The 8093-nt window shown below is 46.3% G+C and overlaps 1 long non-coding RNA gene across 1 annotated transcript; it reads right to left on the reverse strand.

The window, feature by feature from the left end:
* Window positions 1–2079: 2079 nt before the first annotated feature.
* On the reverse strand, window positions 2080–7756 carry LOC132388056 (uncharacterized). The gene is made up of 3 exons (XR_009510127.1): window positions 7599–7756; window positions 3886–4054; window positions 2080–2199 (listed from the first exon to the last, which is right to left on the reverse strand). It is a non-coding gene; the product is annotated as an uncharacterized LOC132388056 (long non-coding RNA).
* Window positions 7757–8093: the final 337 nt, after the last annotated feature.

Raw genomic sequence — 8093 nt, forward strand, 5'->3', positions numbered from 1 at the left:
AGAGTGGAGGCATTTCCTCTCATCTCAGTCCATCCCCTTTTTCAGAGACTGGGCCAGATGGACTGCATCCCAGCTCACTAGGTTTTTTAATCCTCCATGGAATTAATTTCCATCTTCTGCAGCCCCGTGTTGTCCCAACCACTCACCTTCCACTCATGTCATTATTTCCACCTTCCCACCTCCCCCTCACCTGGATCCACCTCTCACTCCCCAGCTCTTGCCCCATCCCCAACTCTCCCCTCTTTTCTCTGACTATTTCCCGTCCACTCTCAGTCCAGAGGGAGGGTCTCGGCCCGAAATGTTGACGGTCCATTTCCCTCCACAGATGCTGCCCGACCCACTGAGTTCCTCCGGCAGTTTGTTCTTTGGTCTGTATAACCCGTGTTAGTATGGGGAGCGGGATTTTACACCATATTCCAGGTACAATCTCAACAAAGTCCAAATAATCGTTAAAGTCATTTTCACTCTTATACCTAATAACTCTTACAATAAATACAATGTCAAGACAAGTCACTTTTATTGTCATTGCGACCATAACTGCTGGTACAGTACATAGTAAAAATGAGACAACGTTTTTCAGGACCATGGTGTTAATTACAAAAACTAGACTGAACTACGTAAAAAAACAACACATAGCAGAAAAAAAAACAAACACAACAACGACACCAGACTACAGACCTACACAGGACTGCATAAAGAGCACAAAAACAGTGCAGGCATTACAATAAATAATAAATAGGACAATAGGGCAAGGTGTCAGTCCAGGTGCTGGCTATTGAGGAGTCTGATAGCTTGGGGGAAGAAACTGTTACATAGTCTGGTCGTGAGAGCCTGAATGCTTCGGAGCCTTTTCCCACACCTTCTACCCAATGTACCTTCTACCTCCCTCCCTACCCACTGCACCTCAGTCCCTCACCATTAAACACACAGTTTCTGTTTCTCCTACAGAACTGGGTGATCTCACACTGGGCTCCAGCTGACCTGTTGCTCCCACTCACTCCTTTTGCCTCCGTCTGCCTGAAACCTCTTGACAAAAGACACAGAACATTGAACAGTACAGTACCTGAACATGCCCTTCGGCCCAAAATGTTTTGCTCAGCTAATTAAATTAGGAATCAAATGGCCAAATAATCCCTTCTGCTGACATAATGTCCACAGCTTCCTCACATCCAGGTGCTGATTTAAATATCTCTTAATATTGTGTCTGCCAGAACCATCACCCCGGGCAGCACATCATAGCAACCCTCCACTCTGTCTGGTAAAAACACTTGTACCTCACACCTCCTTTCAAACTAGCCGCTCTCACATCAAATACATGGCCTTTTGTATTAGACATTTACAACCAGGATAAAAAAATATTGTCTGTCTTCTCTATCTATGCCTCTCATAATTTTATACACCTCCATCGTCTCACCCTAGCCTATGTCACTCCAGAGAAAACAACCCAAGTTGTTATAGCTCATGCCCTCGAATCCAGGCAATATCCTGGTAAGCCTTTTCTGCACGCTCTCCAGGGACATTGACATCCTCCCTGGAATGAGGCAGCCAGAAATGTATGAAATACTCCAGATGTGGCCAAACTCACGTTTCATGAAGCTGCAACATAACTTCCTGAATTTTGAATGCTATATCATGACTAATAAAGGCAAGCATGTCATTTGCCTTCTTAACCAGCCTGTCAATCTGTGTAGCCACTTTCAGGGGGCGATGAACTTGGGACTCCAAGATCCCTCTATTCATCGACACTGTTAAGGTCTTGTACTTGACACTGTAGTATCTCTATCATTGGCCTAGCGAGCTGCCAAGATGATCATCACTAATCAAGTCTCACAGAGATTTCTCAGGTCCTGTTGAATTTATTACCAAGTGCACAAGTACGGGAAGGTACAGGTACAAAGAGACACCGATTTGTGGCAGCATCACAGGCAAGTACATTCAGATAACACACGGAACACAAATTATACGATTCTCTATCAGTAACAATCTGTAAATATAAGTTTTATATCATTAACAATATGGAAACAAAAATGTATCAATAATCATAAATATACATTCTCTGTCATTAACATTATACAAATATACATTTTTTCCAAGAGCTGACTTGGAAATGTTTAATTTGGTCCGTCAGCCAAATTGTTGACACAGTTTGGGAACAACTGAGCTCCAAGCACTGGTCGCTAAAACACCAACTGGGACATCCTGTAGGGCCAAGAAGGGTCTGGTTATTCTTTCTCTTTAAACACAGGACCAGGAACAGGCCACTTGGCCCATCATGTCCATCCTGTAATTTAATAATACCCAACACCAGTCCATCCTTGCTCCCATCACCACTCCAATCTACTTTGCCCAGACCATTAGCCCCACTTGCAGGTCAACAGTCTGCCAGCAATTGTCCCCCAAAGTGGTGAATATATCTGCTCGCCACCACCATGGCCTCAGACATTTCCACAGACGAGCCCCCTTATCCCTTGTGTCATTGCGTCACACCAATGGGAAGAGAGTAATTCCTCTGTTGACTGTGGGGTGGGGTGGGTGGGTCAGACCATTGTTACCTCAGCCAGTAAAGTTCAACTGTTTCTGCGCCAGTGTGATGTAAGGAATTGCACACGCGATGTCAGATCCCAATGTGGGGAACCCACACGTGACATCAGGTATGTGGGGGCGCAGAGTGACAGCACATGTGGGTGAGAACTTGTTTTCAAAAGCTGTTTACTGGACATTTTTAATGATTTCATGGGGATAATGAAGGAAGCATAACAGATGTCATCGCTGAACCCAGTGTTGTGTGAGGAAAAGTCCCCTGCCACATGCCCGGATTTGCCATGTTGTTGACGGAGTGGGCAGCATGGCCATTTTCTTGAATTGGGTCACAAAACCCCAAATGTTTCTGGGGAGGACTTTCCAGGGTGATCTGGTTTGGGTGGTTCAGCCAGTGCAGTAATCTACTGTTTACTATTTTCATAAACAATGGCTTGACTGATGTAAACCGGATTCGGCTGCAGTGTAAACTCAGGAGTCTTTGTCTCCTGGTAAACAAAACACCCTGACAATGAGAACCACAGATACCCCTTCCTGTAAGTCAGTGTATCATTCAAACAGCTGTTTGCTGAGAGGAATGGTCATTGAAGTTCTCCCAGATATAGTTGAATAGAGTTGAAGTGGAGTTCAGGGGTGTCACATTAAAAGGACAGGTCAGCCAAACCCTCTGTTTTGTCCATCTGACTAACCTTCCTGAACATTGTGTTTGTGACAGAGCCCCAGAGTCTGGGAACAGCTGAATGGCAGGAAGCAGGGGGTGATGCTGAGGGCAAACACGAGGAAATCTGCAGATGCTGGAAATTCAAACACACACAAAAGGCTGGTAGAACACAGCAGGCCAGGCAACATCTATAAGGAGAAGCATCGTCGATGTTTCAGCTCGAGACCCTTCATCTCCTGACCTGACGAATGGTCTCGGCCTGAAACGTTGACAGTGCTTCTCCTTATAGATGCTGACTGGCCTGCTGTCTTCCACCAGCATTTTGAGTGTGTTGTTGAGAAAAGCTCAAGCAAGTTTGCAGCAAGTAATTTCAAAGTATTTTTTTATTTGGAAAGATATTAAGTATAAACTCTCCCCTTCGTTTCCATCTCCCCACTCAGAAGTGACCAAAAGCTGCTTCACAGGATGGAAGACCTTGAAATGAACAAACACTGAGGGAATGTGAGTGAATTTAAAGAGCTGGGATACTGACAGCACATCACCAGAGCTGGAGTGATTGCAACTGTTCTGACAGAGGCATAACTGGTACTTTTGGGCACATTCGGTCTCACTCCAGCTATTTCCTACCTTCCTTTGCACAGGTATGTAATGTCTAAAGGACCAGTGTTTGAGTAAAGGAGACTCACCAAACTTTCTCCTGACTGAATCAGTGGAATCTCCGAGTCAGATGGGTTCTCTCCAGTTGATGCTCTCAGTCCTCGGGCTGGTTCACTTGTTGCTGTTCCCTCGTCTTCAGTCGTGGTTTGCTTCCAGTTGTGGGCTTTTCTTCCAATAAATCTCTCACCACAGGTCTAACTTTAACATGAAAGATAATGAAGTATGTTAACAATACAAAGGAGGTCAAAACATTTCTGCTCACTGAAATCTAAAGATTGAAGACAAATATAATGATCTGAATGTTCCTAAATAAAAACTCACTGAAAGACATAAGTCACAGGAACCGAATGAGGTGATTTTATCCATCGAGTCTGCTCCACCATTCAACCATGGCTGATTTTATTCCAAAACAATATTCCTGCCTTCCTCCTGTAACCCTGAAGCTCAACTCAAGTCAAGTCATTTTTATTGCCATTTCGACCACAACTGCTGGCATTGTACATAGCAAAAATGAGACAACGTTTTTCCAGAACATGGTGTTACAGGACACAGTACAAAATCTAGATGGAACTACGTAAAAAAAACAACACAAAGAGAAAAAAAAAACACACACACAAACAACAACTACACTAGACTACAGACCTACACAGGACTGCATAAAGTGCAGGCATTACAATAAATAATAAACAGGGCAATAGGACAGTAAGGTGTCAGTCCAGGCTCTGGGTATTGAGGAGTCTGATAGCTTGGGGGAAGAAACTGTTACATAGTCTGGTCATGAGAGCCCAAATGCTTCGGTGCCCTTTCCCAGATGGCAGGAGGGAGAAGAGTTTGTATGAGGGGTGCGTCGGGTCCGTCATAATGTTGCTTGATTTGTGGATGCAGCGTGTAGTGTAAATGTCCGTTACGGTGGGAAGAGAGACCCCAATGATCTTCTCAGCTGACCTCATTATCCGCTGGAGGGTCTTGCGATCCAAGATGGTGCAATTTCGAACCAGGCAATGATGCAGCTGCTCCAATACTCTCAATACAACCCCTGTAGAATGTGATGAGGATGGGGGGTGGGAGATGGACATTCCTCAGTCTTGACAGAAAGTAGAGACGCTGATGTGTTTTCTTTGCTATGGAGCTGGTGTTGAGGGACCAGGTGAGATTCTCCGCCAGGTGAACACCAAGAAATTTGGTGCTCTTTATGATCTCTACTGAGGAGCTGTTGATGTTCAGTGGAGAGTGGTTGCTCCATGTCCTCCTGAAGTCAACAACCATCTTTTTTGTTTTGTTCGTATTCAGAGACAGGTTGCTGGCTCTGCACCAGTCCGTTAACCGCTGCACCTCCTCTCTGTAAGCTGACTCATCGTTCTTGCTAATGAGACCCACCATGGTCCTGTCATTGGCGAACTTGGTGATGTGGTTCGAGCTGTGTGTTGCAGCACAGTCGTGGGTCAGCAGAGTGAACAGCAGTGGACTGAGAAGGCAACCCTGGGGAGCCCCTGTGCTCAGTGTGCTGGTGTTGTAGATGCTGCTCCCGATCCGGACTGACTGAGGTCTCCCAGTCAGGAAGTCTAGGATCCAGTTGCAGAGGGAGGTGTTCAGACCCAGTAGTCACAGCTTTCCAATCAGTTTCTGGGGGATGATTGTGTTGAATGTTGAACTGAAGTCTATGAACAGCGTCCGAACGCATGTGTCTTTTTTGTCCAGGTTGGTTAGGGCCAGGTGGAGGCTGGTTGCAATGGCGTCATCTGTTCAGCAGTTGGTACGGTATGCAAGCTGCAGGGGGTCCAGTGAGGGGGGCAGCAGGGTCTTGATATGCCTCATGACGAGCCTCTCAAAACACTTCATGATGATGGATGTAAGTGCAACAGGGCGGTAGTAATTTAGTCAGGACGCTGAAGACATCTTCGGCACAGGGACGATGGTGGCGGCCTTGAAGCACGTTGGAATGGTGGCGCTGCTCGGGGAGATGTTGAAGATGTCAGTGAGAACATCTGCTAGCTGGTCTGCACATCCTCTGAGCATCCTCATTCTCTCCTCAGATTATCACTCATTGCCTCCAAAGGAACCCCAAAAACAAACAACTGAGACCAGACCAGAAACACTCTGTCAACACCTGATGAGCCCGAGCAGCCCGATCTCCAGATCCACTTCACCAAGGCCACAATCTGTGATAGGGTCACACAGCTGAACGTGACACTTACCGACCCCAGAATCCTCACACATCCTCCCCACATCAGGGATTCCCCCACAACCAATGTCCAGCAACCCGAGACTTCTGATTCATTGTGGAAGGAGGAACATTCAGCCCCAGCTACAGAAGTACTGACCTGGTCAAATCCCAAATACTGACTGTTCCATCTTCCCGGAGTCTACACCCCAGGTATACAGTCCAAACACCAATTTTCAGAGGACTCCCTTACTGCCGGTAACATGTGTCCGCCATTCAGAGTTCAAAGGCTGACACTCCTGCATCAACCGATGGCAGAATGGGAACCTGATAAACCTCTGACTGGGCCAGATATTGGGCTGGAAAACCTGGGCGCGGGTCACCAGCAGGCAGGGATACGTTTCACATTGTCTCCACCAGCTAAACTGAAAGCATTTTATCATTATCCGATTGTTAAATGAGAATTTGCCCAGTACAATTTGCCGTCGCATTTCCTGTAGGCTAACAGGAACAACAGGCTTTTCATTTCAAATTGAAATTAAATGCTGGAAACTCGGTACATCAGATTGGATCTATGGAAAGAGAAACTGTGGAAGACTCACTATCAGAATTGACGCTGCCCGATCTGCTGAACGGTTTCAGCATTTTCTCTTTTGACTTTAAATGATGCACAACTATTGACTGATTACAAGATGTTTGTGACGGCCTGAACGAAGTTGCACAAATTTAAGTCCCACATTCATTAGTTTTCTCTGCATTCCAACACAGGGTTAATGCATTCGACACAGTGAATGCTCACAACATCCTCCCCACCCACTATCAGTCTGTTACATCTGCTCCCGAGGCCACTAACTCTCAATGAGAGGAAGTGACCAGAGAGCGATAAAACTGTGCTCCACTCCCTGCAGATCCTGTGGCTGTTCCTGGCAACAGGGAATTTGCCTCTCCAAACATGACCAAAACAGGAAATATCGGACTCAACTTTAAATACTGGGAGTTTCCGTCTGGCAAAGATTAACACAGCGGCCGTTTGGTAACTTTGAAACTAAAATTGTAGTGACTGCCTTTATCCTCCCTCATTCTGCATTAAATAAATCCTCTGGCAGTTCCAGGTAACAAACACTGATTTCAGAAATAACTCCGTGAGGCAAAAGACTTCACAATGAAGGCAACGGTAGAAGAGAGATTGTCGACATTTATCATCGAGGTGGTGGGATACAGGCTGGACAGAGGTTGAACAAGATGGGCAGGGATTAAGCAGATGGAACGGGGGGGGGGGAGCAGGGATCAAGGACGATCACTGATGGCCCTCCGGCAATACACAGATACAGCATTAACAGTACACACTACTATGTGCTAAAATGACAAAGATAGAGCAACAGGAACTTTGGCATTTACCCTTCTCCCTGAACCAACTTTTATCAACACATCGTAGAAAATATCCCCAGGTTCGAGGTGAAGGTCTCACAACCCGGACAGACCCCGGTAGGTTTTGTTCAGGAAGCGGGGTGAGACCGCGAGTTCGGGGAAGTTACTGGGACTCACTGCCCAGCATCGGTCGGGACCGAACTCAATACTCACCGCATGGATCTTGTCGGTCCCGCTCCGCAGAGAATGATCCGACCGGCCCCCCCGGCTCGCCGCCCGAGGGGGCGAGGACCCTCTCCCGATCCGGATCCCGTGGACAATCCACCGCTCCAGACCCGCTTCAACACAAAGAAAAAAAAATCACTGCCCAGCCCGGGAATGTGAGCATGCGCAGTGTGCTTATTGCGTCATCAGAGCGTGGGCGGGGCCTCGGAGACAAATCCGCAGATGCTGCCGATTCAAGTCAAGTCACTCTTATTGTCATTTCGACCATAACTGCTGGTACAGTACACAGTAAAAATGAGACAACGTGTTTTTTTTTCCAAGACCATGGTGTTACATGACAGAGTACAAAAACTGGACTGAACCACATAAAAAATAACACAGAAAAGAAAAAAAAACTACACCAGACCACAGACCTACCCAGGACTGCATAAAGTGCACAAAACAGTGCAGGCATTTCAATAAATAATAAACAAGACAATAGGG

This window comes from Hypanus sabinus, unplaced genomic scaffold, assembly GCF_030144855.1.
Source record: "Hypanus sabinus isolate sHypSab1 unplaced genomic scaffold, sHypSab1.hap1 scaffold_259, whole genome shotgun sequence".
Lineage (NCBI taxonomy): Eukaryota > Metazoa > Chordata > Chondrichthyes > Myliobatiformes > Dasyatidae > Hypanus > Hypanus sabinus.